Raw genomic sequence first — 13,784 nt, 5'->3', positions numbered from 1 at the left:
TTCCAATTTACTTTGAGGAAGGGTATGAAACACTTTCTTAGAACTAGAATTAATCCACCCTATGAATCAATCATGAGGGCATCTTATGGATATCGAACTAAAGATGACAACACTTAGATCCTTGCTTTATGCCTAGCTAAGGGCGTAAAACTATAGTGCTTGTTGGGAGGCAACCCAATGAATACAATTTATTTTTGCTCTTTGCTTCATGTTCTTGTGTGTAGCACAATTATGCTACTGTTATGACTGTTTTTTTTTGTGTTTTAGTTAGTGTTTGTGCCAAGTAAAGCCTTTAGGATCTTCTTGGGTGATAGTTGTTTGATCTTGCTAAAAAAAGAAACTTTTATGCTCACGAAATTAATTTTCATCTTTTACCAGAGAGCATAAAATACCCATTCCGCTTGCAGTAGATCAACATACAAATTTCTCAGGTCGTCCTAATTATTCAGAATTTTTGGAGTTACAGAAGTGTTTGAAATAGTCAGATTGCTACTGAGTGTTTTGTTTTGACAGGTTCTATTTTCTTTGTGTTGTGTGCTTATTTTGGTGGCTCTATGGTTTTCTTTGATGAGTTTTTTTCATAGAAAATATGGAATATAATAGATATAATACAAAAACAAAATATGAATTGGTTTGATAGAGTACTTATAGTAGTGGTTTATTATTCTTATACTAACGGATCTCACGAAGGTTTTGTTGAGTTTTGTGTGATTGAAGTTTTCAAGTTTTGGGTTATCTTACGATGGATGAAGGAAGGATGGAAGAGCCTAAGCTTGAGGATTCCCAAGCATCCCAAGCTATTATCCAAAAATGATCAACCAACTAAGCTTGGGGATGCCCCCCGAGTGGCATCCCCGCTTTCTTCCAACAATTATCGGTATTTTACTCAAGACTGTATTTTTATTCGTCACATGATATGTGTTTTGCTTGGAGCATATTGTATGATATGTGTCTTTGCTTGGTTTATTTTGTGAATTAAGTCATCAATCCTTGCTGGAGACACCTATTTGAGAGAGCCAAAATTATGTCATGACTTGTTAGAATTGCTCTCTATGCTTCACTTAAATCTTTTATGAGCTAGGACTTGCTCTAGTGCTTCACTTATATCTTTTTGAGCATGGTGTGCTTAGTACTTTTGAAGAAATGCTCTCTTGCTTCACTTAGATTTATTTAAGAGTTAGTAAATTTTTGAAGAAATTCTCTCTTGCTTCACTTAAATTATTTTGGGAGAAAGAAATATTATGCTCATGATCTTCACATATATTTGTTTGAGCTTATGAAAACCGACACATGAAAATTAGTCCCAAAGTGATAGATATCCAAGAAGGAGAAAGAAAATAAAAATGTCATGAAGATCATTGGATAAAATAAACTTGATTCTTAGTAATAGTTTTGAGATATGATGATGTGATATGTGAGTTATGTTGATGAGTAATTATGCTCTAGTAGGAATATTGGTGTTATGCTATGATGTTGGAGCATGATTTATTGTTGATTGTCTCCCTTATGAGTGGCGGTCGGGGACGAGCGATGGTTTTTCCTACCAATATATCCCCCTAGGGGCATGCGTAGTAGTACTTTGCTTCGAGGGCTAATAAACTTTTGCAATAAGTATATGAGTTCTTTATGACTAATGTGAGTCCATGCCGCTCTTACCTTTTCACAATTTGCTAGCCTCTACGGTACCGTGCATTGCCCTTTCTCACATTGAGATGTGGTGCAAACTTCGCAGGTGCATCCAAACCCCGTGATATGAGACGCTCTATCACACATAAGCCTCATTATATCTTCCTCAAAACAACCACCATACCTACCTATTATGGCTTTTCCATTGCCATTCCGAGAAATATTTCCATGCAACTTCACCGCTTCTGTTTGGTGACTTGAGCATTCATTATCATATTGCTTTGCATGATCATATAGCTGACATAGTATTTGTGGCTCAGCCACCGTTCATCATTTTTCATACATGTTACTCTAGATCATTGCCAGAAGCATTCGTATAGACTCATATTTTGTCATAGGCATCGAGTTGTAATTTTTGTTTCTTTTGAGTTATAAGTAAATAGAAGCGTGATGATCATCATTAATCATTTTTTAAGCAGTGCCTCAGTGAGGAAAGGATGATGGAGACTATGATTCCCCCACATGTTGGGATGAGACTCCGGACAATGAGAGAAGAAAAAAAATAAAAAGAAAAAAAGAAAAAAAAAGAAAGAAAAAGAAAAAGAAAAAAAGGAAAAAAGGAAAAAACATAATAAACAAAGAGAGAAGGGGCATTGCTAGTATCCTTTGCCACACTTGTCCTTCAAAGTAGCACCATGTTTTTCATATGGAGAGTCTCCTACGTTGTCACTTTCATATACTAGTGGGAATTCTTCATTATAGGATTAGATGCACACCCACTTAGTTTTCATATTGAGCTTTCGTACACTTATAGCTCTTAGTGCATTCGTTGCACGGCAATCCCTACTCTTCACATTGATATCGATTGATGGACATCTCCTTAGCTCGTTGGTTAGCTGCATCGATGTGAGACTTTCTTACTTTTTTGTCTTCTCTATATTTACCCCTATCATCATACTCTATTCCACCCATAGTGCTATATCCATGGCTTGCGCTCATGTATTGTGTAAGAGTTGAAAAAGCTGAAGCGTGTTCAAAAGTACGAACCAATTGCTCGGCTTGTCAACGGGGTTGTGCATGATAAATACTTTGTGTTAAGAAGACAAAGCATGACAAGGCGATATGATTTTGTAGGGATAACTTATTTTAGCATTGATATTTTGAAAGACATGGTTGCTTGTTGATATGCTTGAGTATCAAAATTATTATGTCAACACTAGACTATTGCTTTGAATCGCATAGAAGTCCAATTGCCCATGCTAGAAAGAAAATAATATGATATGACATGTTAAAACAGCACTCCAGAACAAAAATTCTGTTTTTATCACTTACCTACTCGAGGACGAGTAGGAGTTAAGCTTGGGGATGCTGATACGTCTCCAACGTATCTATAATTTTTTATTGTTCCATGCTGTTATATTATCAATCTTGGATGTTTAATAATCATTTTATATCATTTTTTGGTACTAACCTATTGACATAGTGCCAAGTGCCAGTTCCTATTTTTTCCATGTTTTTTACATCGCAGAAAATCAATATCGAACGGAGTCCAAATGCCACGAAACATTACGGAGATTTTTTATGGACCAAAAGGAACATGTTGGGCCTTGGTTGTAGCTAGGGGGAGTCCCGAGGAGGGGACAACACACCAGGCCACGCCAGGAGGCCCAGGCATGCCCTGGTGGGTTGTGCCGACCTCGGGTGCCCCCTGGACCTCCTATTTGCTCTATAATTACCCGAAAAATCCTAGAACCCTAGGGTAGTCGACGAAATATTCATCCAGCCGCCGCAGAGTCCAGAACCACCAGATCCTATCTAGACACCATCTCGGATGGGGTTCACCACCTCCATTGGTGCCCCTTCGATGATGCGTGAGTATTTCTTTGTAGACCTTCGGGTACATAGTTAGTAGCTAGATGGCTTCATCTCTCTCTCTTGATTCTCAATACAATGGTCTCTTGGAGATCCATATGAGGCAACTCTTCTTGCGGTGTAATTGTTGGGATCTGATGAATTTATATCCATGAAAGTTATTTGAGTTTCTTTGATCTCTTATATGCATGATCTCTTATAGCCTCGTATTTCTTCTTTGATATTTGGGTCTTGTTTGGCCAACTTGATCTATTTATCTTGCAATGGGAAGAGGTGCCCGGTAGTGGGTTCGATCTTACGGTGCTTGATCCCAGTAACAGAAAAGGGAACCGACACGTATGTATCGTTGCTACTAAGGATAAAAAGACAGGATCTATATCTACACAATAGATAAATGGATCTTGTCTACATAATGTCATCGTTCTTATTGCATTACTCTGTTTTTCCGTGAACTTAATACACTAGATGCTTGCTGGATAGCGGTCGTTGTGTGGAGTAATAGTAGTAGATGCATGCAGGAGTCGGTCTACTAATCTTGGATGTGAAGCCTATGTAATGATCATTGCCTGGATATCATCATAATTATTTGAGGTTCTATCAATTTCCCAACAGTAATTTGTTTACCCATCGTTTGCTATCTTTCTCGAGAGAAGCCACTAGTGAAAACTACGGCCCCTGGGTCTTCTTCCTCATATATTTCCTTATGATCTACTTTTCCTTTGCATTTTTATTCAGATCTATTAAACCAAAAATACTTATCTGCACTTCATTTTATTTGTGATCTATTATTTCAATCTACTACAATTTTCTGGCATCGTTACCCGAAAGGGATTGACAACCCCTTTAACACGTCGGGTTGTGAGGTGTTGTTACTTGTGTGCAGGTGCTGTTTACGTTGTGTTTCTTGGTTCTCTTACTGGTTCGATAACCTTGGTTTCTTCACTGAGGGAAATACCTACCATCATTGTGCTGCATCATCCCTTCCTCTTTTGGGAAATACCGACGTAGTCCTAGCAGACAGGAGCTTTTCTGGCGCTATAGTCAGAGAGCGATCAATCACCAAGCGCGAAATCATCAAGAAGCTCCTGAGATCACTTGACAGCTCATTCGACACCCTGGCCCTGATGATACAAGAACGTTCTGACATACTTGAGAGGCTCAACACACATGAGTTCCAGTTATCCGATAAGAGAGACATCTATGGCCCCAACTATGGCCGAACACGGGCTTTGAAGGCAAAGGTTGTGTCCTCATCTGAAGAAGAATTGTACCGCAGTTCTAGGGATCCTAAAGAGATTGTAAAGGAGCTAGATATGCTCGTGAAGAATTTCCAGATTTCTCCAAGAAGAAAGGTTTCAGAAAGTCTTCAAGATCCAGCTCAAGAAATGACGAATCTTCCTCTCTTGACCACAAGAAGAGAACATTCCACAAATGCAAGAAACCTGGTCACTACATCTCTGAGTGTCCTTAATGGGACAATGAGACCAAGAAGAAGAAGAAGAAGAGCAAGGAAGATGATTTAGATGACAAGAAGAAGAAGAAATCCTCAAAGTCTTCATCAAAGTCTTCATCTCACAAGAAGAGCTCATCCAGCAAGGCTCATGCATTTGTTGGCAAGGAAATTGATTCAGAGGAGGAGTCTTCTTCTAAGGAGACGGAGGTGGAGTCCCAGGAGGAGTCCGATTCAATCGTGGCAAGCCTGGCTCTAGCTTCGGCGTACATCGCCAAGTCCATCTTCAACACCGAAGACAATGTTATCGTCGCCGACGCTGATGCTAATGATGAAGTTGACTCTGCTCCGACCTACTGCTTCATGGCACGTGGTGCCAAGGTAAACTCACGCGATTCTTACTTTCAAACATCTAGTTAAGATGACTCTGAATGTGAATCTAAACCTAGCTACAAAACGCTTGTAAAGTTGCAACTGAACAAGAAACTGCTATGGAACATATTCGAAAGTTGCTAGATAAAAGCGATGACCTGTTGGACGCGAAAATGACTCAAACTTAGTCCTTAATTGAAGACATTAAAAATCTTCACGTTAAGTACGAGGAACTTGAAAGTCATCTTGAAACTCTCTTAGCTACTCATGAGAAGCTTTCCTATGATTATCTTCAAAGGAAGCAAGAACTTCAGAACCTGAGAGCGTCTCATGAAGATCTTCAAAAGGAGAACGAGTCACTTTGCGCTCAATAGATTAGTTCCACTCAGGAAAACTTTGAGCCACCATGTTTAAAATGTCTTGAGCGTGATAATGCTGTCTCTGTTGCTGAATGTTCTACTATTGCTACTGTTGCAATATCTTCAAACTGCTGATGTGGCAACTAACCCCTCTTCTGAGGATACCACTACTATTGCTGATGAGAATGCTAGGTTGAAGGAATTGCTTGAAACAGGGATGTACAAAAGTCTCAAAGGGCATGAGACACTATGTCACTACTAGGGAAAACCCTAGTAGTAGCAGGGTTTTGAGGCTATCAGCAGCGCGGGCAGCCGCGCTACTACTACGGCGCTATAGCTAACTGTTAGTAGTAGCGCGGTTTGTACTCGCGCTACTAATACTGAATATACCAGCAGCGCTTTTCCAGAACGCGCTACTAATAGTTAGCTGTAGCGCTTTCCTAGCCCCGCGCTACTGCTATATCTTTCATCATTTTCCCCCGCTTCCTACCACGTTTCAGTTTCAATAAACTGCAATTTCCTGATACTAGGTACTACTAAATATCAATTTCATAAAGCACTATAGGTATTGGGTAGTATTCCCTCTGTTCCAAATTACTCGTCGTGGTTTTAGTTCAAATTTGAAATAAACCAGGATGAGTAATTTGGAACAGAGGGAGTACTAGATAGCAATTTCATATATAGTCAACATGCATCCTCAAGCAGTACAAGGTGATATCGACGACGATAATCATATGTAGTTCTAGATGAAATCGACGACGATCATCATATGTAGTTCTAGATGATATAGCCACACACACATATGTAGTTCTAGATGACATCGACGACGATCATCCTCTGCAAGCCTGGGTGGTGGGTGTTCCTGATAGTAATTAGGATGGCCTATCCAACATGAAGATTCTTGCCAACGAGGAATCTCTTCCACCGAACCAAGTTTAAGTGTGTGCGACCATCCGTGTCCATGTGGTAAGTACAGGCGGTGACGGAGCCCCTTGCGGTAAGGCGTAGTCCAGCTGAGCCTTCTTCATCAGGCTCGATACCACAACTCACAGATAGGCTCTTTGGCAATTTCTGAATAAGAAAAACATATTAATTAATAAATAGCCTCACACATACTTTTGCAAATATATTTCTATTAATTATATATTTCTACACTATCAAAAGACACAGTACTACACATTTGTACTAAGCATGAATTCTACTAATAAGTATATATGGATTATCTACACTATTAATAGTTCCTTGGATTCTACACTAATAAGCATGTGATAGGACTCTACACTAAAGCATATCATCGACTAGATTCCACACAACATATCATTGGACTCTACACTAAGCATATCATCAGTAATTTGCATTTGTAAGTATAACATACCATATCATACCGATTGACCATGGTACATGTCAGGCGGGTCATGAATGGCACCCCGACAAAGTCATCACGTGGCGGAATTATGTCCCATAGGCTGCACACCTCCTCCTCACTCAGCCTCATTCTTTGAGCTATGATGGCTTCATGAAGTGGGTCCTCATCATCTTCATCGAGTGGGTCCTCATTATCTTCATCATCTTCGTCATCTTCATCATCTTCCACCAGGTTGATATAAATGGCAGCCAGCTTGGGTCTTTCTGCTCTAAAGGAGAAGCTGATCAACTCACCACCAGTAAGACGCATGTGGGCGAGGAAACGGGCCCATCCATCTCCTCCAATCTGCGACATATTGTGTCCTTTCTCGACCTCCATAGTGTACGGCCCCCAGGAGCCTCAAATGTCATAGTGTCTCCTGTCAGCTTGTTGAATTTCAACCTCATATTGCATGGGATGATCTGTGTAAAATAAGCAAAATGACACAATGCAATAATGCCAACACTAAAAATAAAATAGTTGTTACATTTCATATAATTTCTTACCACCGCATGATGAAAACTCGGCTGGAAGTAGATGCCGAACAACTTTCCAGTTGCAAGGCTGCTAGCACACGTTGAGTTGCACAGTTCACATGGTAGTGGTGGTGGTGGCGGCGCCATTTTCCTAAAGCAATATGAGCAAAGGATTAACGATCCACTTCACAGGAAAGAAAAACAGTAGCATGTGATATTTTTGCTTCTTCTTCAGTTATATTTTCATAGTGGAACCCGATCCCAAAAAGTAAACAACAAGCTCTCAATTAACTTATTAACACCTTCTATAATAGAACAGACAGCTAGCAGGCAAATGCCAAATCAGCCAACAAGACTCACAGACAACAAGTTCTCAATTAGCTTACTAACACCTTCTAGAATATCTCTAGATGAAGAGATTCTTCCGCGAGAAGCAATTTGATGGAAAATTATAATCCTAGCATCTAGTAACATATAAGATGACAAGGTATCACCTATGAAAGCATTTCAGGGGCACCTATTGCCGAAAAAACTATTTGGCCCCTACCAAAGGTATAATCCTAAGATTTGTAATAAGTTATCTACCAAATCAAGGTACCACCTACCAAGACACATTTCATCTAATTTGGCCCCTATTTTCTAAGATAACTGATTAAAAAAACAAGTGGCAAATTTAATTGGGATTAACTTAGCACTTGCAAACTAAATACTTGTATCACCTACCAAAGCATTTCAACTAAATTGGCACCTACGTTTTGCAAAAAATAACTTATTACAGAAAAACAAAAGCATCTAGTTATCCATATGAAATTCGTAAGCCCTGGCTACATCTAGGTAGGGCAACCCTCGGGGGTGCTGATGAGGAGGGGGGATGGCATGGTGACCTCTGTCGGGGGTGCTAACGAGGGGAAGGCCTCTAACTTTCCTACGAGAGGGGGCGACGATAGTGGCCGGCGAGGGGATCGAGGGCGGTCAGCCAAAGGCGCCCGGCCATAGCTCGCGGGCGGCGACAGAGTGAGTGGCGAGAGGGTGGAGGAGTAGCTAGCAGTGGGGCCGCGAGAGGGGGGTGGAGCATTACCTGCGGCGGCGGTGGCGGTGGCGCGCGATGGCGGAGGAGAAACCCTATCCGCAGCTACCAGTGTCAGGCGGAGCGGGATGATTGAGAGATGAGCGTGCGGGGGGCTGGGCCACGTGTTTTGTTTTGCTGTAGCAGTAGCGCAGGTACAGGGAGCGCACTACTGCTAAGCCCAACATCAGTAGCACTTTGTCCTAAAAAACGCTACTTCTAAGGCTAAGCATGTAAAAACATTAAAAATATACATTGGTCATCATTGATATTTTTGTGTAGAATCTAAATAGTCAACATGAATCCTCACCATACCTGTATAGGCACAGGCGAGATTCATATTGCAGCCACAAATCCTACACATACAGTACAATGAAGACCAAGTGCTCGAGATAGTTTGAGAAGTAACATATTTAAGGTGGTAAACACCTTGTTCGCTTAGCACTATGGGTCTAAACTTAATTAGTTGCAAGAGGGGATGTTACTTAGCAGCAGCGAGTTTTAAAGAAAAACTCTGCTACTAAGTACCTTAGGAGTAGCGCGTCCAGGAGAAGGGCGCTACTACTATATCTAGCATGGAGTCAACACCATGGCAATTGTAGGAGTAGCGCTCGTTTCACCTAGAGCGCTACTGCTACTACGCTATTAGTAGCGTGGTCTTCTGAAGCTCCCTATGCTAATTAGTAGTAGCGTTTGTTTTTAAACCTCACTGCTGCTAAGATCCGGTGTATAAGGTTTTCCCTAGTAGTGTGTGATGTCCTCAAGAAACAGATTCTGAACCGAGACCCTAGGAAAGAAGGTGTTGGGTTCGAGAGGAAAATGAATGTTGATGGTTCATACTGGAAGCCTGAGCAGTACGCTCAAACCACATGGGTTGCTTCAAAGGGACCTTCAGTGGATCCATCTACATTATCTGGCTTCACTTGTGCTAACCCGATTATCATTGATGAATCCTTTGATGCAAACTATAATATGTTTAAGAATCAGAATGGTGAATTGTTTGCCAGGTATATTGGTACTAACTGTAGGAATGGACCTCCTCTAAAGAAGATCTGGGTGCCCAAAAATTGTCTTGAGAAGCTTCCTGTGAATGTCATCATGACACCACCTGGGAAGAAGACAAATCCCAGACCAAAGGCTTCATATGGTCCAAAAGTTTCATAGAGACAAAGGACCCACCAGGGTCACCCTAACGCCAATGTTTTGCAAGGAAACCATACTCGGACTTATGAATATGAGCGTGTTTCATCAAACCGCTATGTTCACAAGACCAAGAACTTTTCTTCTTATTCTTATGAGTATTATTCACCTCCTACAAGGCTATTTGCTAGGGATCCAAAGCCAAAGTTCTCAGATGTTGCACTTAGACTCATTACTTTTAAGCCACCCCTGAAGATGTGGGTGGTTAAGAACAATTAACTCTCTTTTACAGGGAAAGGTCTCCAGCCGAAAATCAAAGGCTTCTAATGCTTATGCTGGAGACCTAAAACATCTTGTGGGATGCAAGATAAAATGCCAAAATGGTCTTACTATGTATTTTGTCCCAAGATTTCTTGGCAATCATCCTATCTACCCTAACAAGGATCTGAACTTTGATAATATGCTTGTTCGTCAAATGTTTACGCTTCACATTTCCCTTGGTGAAGCCTATCTCCCAAACTGCACTGTAGGGTACGACACCAAAGGCTTTTGAGTGGATTATGGACAGTGGATGCACTAACCACATGACTGGGGATCGAAGTCTTCTTATGGATTCAACCCTACATCCATCTAACAAAATTCACATCACATTTGCTGACGCTGGTAAAAGCAAGGTTTGGGCCTAGGTAGAGTTGCAATCTCAAAGGATCAGCACATGGATAAAGTGATGCTTGTTGAATCCCTTGGTTCAACTTAATGTCTGTCTCAATGCTTTGTGATCTGAACATGATTGTGATATTTGGAAAATATCGCTGCCTTGTGCTTATGGAATCTGACAAATCTTTAGTCTTTGAAGGATATCGAAAGGACGATCTGTATATGGTCGATTTCTCCGCAGGACCATAGCTGGCCACATGTCTTCTAGCAAAAGCCGGCTCTGGCATCGGAGGCTAGGGCATGCGGGTATGAGGAAGTTATACACTCTCTCGAAGAAGAAGCATGTCATAGGAATCGAGGGCGTCAAGTTCAGGAAGGATCATCTATGCGGTGTCTGCGAAGCTGGGAAGATGATTAGGGCCAAGCATCCCTCGAAGATAATCATGACGAAGACACATCCCTTCAACTGCTTCACATGGACTTATTGGGCCCTACTCACTACTCTACCCTTACTACCACTTCATGCCTCTATGGTTTCGTCATTGTTGATGATTGCTCAAGATATACATGGGTGACCACAATTCTCTACAAGACTGAAGTGCAGGATGTATTCAGACGATTCGCCAATCATGCCATGACCAACTATGGCATCAAGATGAAGCACATCAGAAGTGACAATGGCACTGAATTCAAGAACACCGGCCTCGACACTTATCTTGATACATTCGGCATCATACATGAGTTCTCGGCTCCATACACACCTCAGCAGAATGGCATCATGGAGCGCAAGAACAGAACCCTCATTGAGATGGCATGAACGATGCTTGATGAGTACAAGACACCAACGAAATTCTGGCCTGAAGCTATTAATACTGCATGCCACATCACCAATCGTGTTTATCTTCAAAACCTCCTAAAGAAGACACCATATGAGCTCCCGACTGGTAAGAAGACAAACGTCATCTATTTTAGAGTATTTGGTGCTAGGTGCTGGATCAAGGATCCGCATCACACTTCAAAATTTGCACCGAAAGCACACGAAGGTTTTATGCTTGGCTACAGAAAGGATTTGCACTCCTACAAAGTCTTCAACCTCTTTCACTACAATGTGGTTGAAGCTGTGGATGTGCGGTTCGATGAGACTAACGTCTCGCAAAGAGAGCACTTGCCAAATGTGCTAGATGAGGCTACGCCAAGTGAATCTATCAAGCTTATGGTACTGGAGAAATCATACCTTCAAAGGCACATGCTGAAGAGGAAATCATCATTTCTGCACCTAATTAGCATGAAGACACTGCTCAGCCTAATGTCAATGTTGAAGATGAAGAAAATGGTCAGCAAGGGCAAAATCTTCGTCTAGTTCATCCCCGAGATGCAAATGAAGTACAGGTTGAGAAGAAAATTGATAGCATCAATGCGCCTAGTCCAGTTACTCATTCAAGAGCAACACATCTAGCAAATTTTTGTGGGCACTTCACATTTGTCTCTATATCTGAACCCAAGAAAGTTGATGAAGCCTTCATGGAACCTGAATGTATTCAAGCTATGCAAGAAGAGCTTCAACAATTTGAGCTGAATAATGTGCGGGAGCTTGTAAAGCATCCAGATCCTCGCAAGCACAATATCATCGGCACCAAATGGATCTATCGCAACAAACAAGATGAGCATGGTCAAGTTGTCAGAAACAAGGCTCATCTCATTGCTCAAGGTTACACATAAGTTGAAGGGATTGACTTCGATGAAACATTTGCTCCTGTGGCTAGGCTTGAAGCCATTCGCATACTCCTAGCCTATGCCAACCACAACAACATTCTTCTGTACCAAATGGATGTAAAGAGTGCCTTTCTCAACGGAAAAATTGAAGAAGAAGTGTATGTTGCACAACCACCTAGTTTTGAATACCCAAAACATCTGGATATGGTATACAAGCTCAACAAGGCACTATATGGCCTCAAACAAGCACCTCACGCTTGGTATGAAACACTCAAAGACTTCCTGAAGAGAAAAGGCTTCAAACCTGGTTCACTAGATCCCACTCTCTTCACGAAGACATATGATGGTGAACTATTTGTTTGCCAAATCTATGTGGATGACATTATCTTTGGCTGCACTAACAAGAGATATAGTGATGAGTTTGGGCATATGATGCAAGAGCAATATCAGATGTCCATGATGGGTGAGTTGAAATTCTTCCTTGGTCTTCAAATCCGTCAACAGAGTGATGGCATCTTCATATCACAAGAAAAATACCTCAAAGATTGCCTGAAGAAGTTTGGAAAGCAAAACTACAAAGGATACACGACGCCAATGCCAGCCAAAGGTCATTTGGGCCCCGACGACAATGGTATAGAGTTCGATCAAAAGGTATACCGCTCGATGATTGGTTCTTTACTCTACTTATGTGCATCTAGGCCTGATATAATGCTTAGAGTTTGCATGTGTGCCCGATTCCAAGCGGCACCAAAGGAATCGCATCACTTAGCTGTGAAGCGAATTCTTTGATATTTGCCTTACACCCCAACACTAGGATTATGGTATCCAAAGGGGTCAGAGTTTGATCTAGTTGGATTCTCAAATGTTGATTATGCTGGTGACAAGGTTGATCGCAAGTCTACATCAGACACATGTCACTTTCTTGGATGATCTCTTGTCTATTGGTCTTCAAAGAAGTAGAACTGTGTATCACTCTCCACTTCTGAATCAGAATACGTTGCAGCTGGATCTTGTTGCGCTCAGCTTCTATGGATGAAGCAAACTCTCAAGGACTATGGCATCCACCTGAAGCATGTGCCACTCTACTGCGACCATGAAAGCGCCATCAAGATTGCCAACAACCCAGTTCAGCACTTGAAGACAAAGCACATTCATATCCATCATCACTTTCTCAGAGATCATGTCATGAATGAAGATATAGGTATCATTCACATCAACACTGAAGAGCAATTGGCAGATATCTTCACAAAGCCCTTGGATGAGAAAAGGTTTTGCAAGTTGCGTTGTGACCTAAATATCTTAATCCTCAAATGTCCTGTGATTGGACAGACATCCTAATGCTTATGCATGTTGATGACTTAGATGCAACACACGAAGTAACGTATATCTTCAATCAATGAAGACATACACTCTATGTGTGAATGAATTAACATGGAAATTCACTTTGGAGCACCACGATAATTGTGCGCCATGTCTAGGTCTAATACTTCCTATACGGTGGGTAACACCACCACCAAACTTTCTCGAAGATTTTCATTTGGCATCGTAATTGCATTATCTTCGCATTTGGTTTGTCTTCAACATTGATTTGACTTCAAGGTTTATCTTCACAATGTTGATTTGGTCTTCTCTGATATATATATATAGT

The sequence above is a fragment of the Triticum urartu genome, chromosome 2 (assembly GCF_003073215.2).
Source record: "Triticum urartu cultivar G1812 chromosome 2, Tu2.1, whole genome shotgun sequence".
In the NCBI taxonomy this organism is placed as follows: Eukaryota; Viridiplantae; Streptophyta; class Magnoliopsida; order Poales; family Poaceae; genus Triticum; species Triticum urartu.
This window is presented reverse-complemented; position numbering follows the sequence as displayed.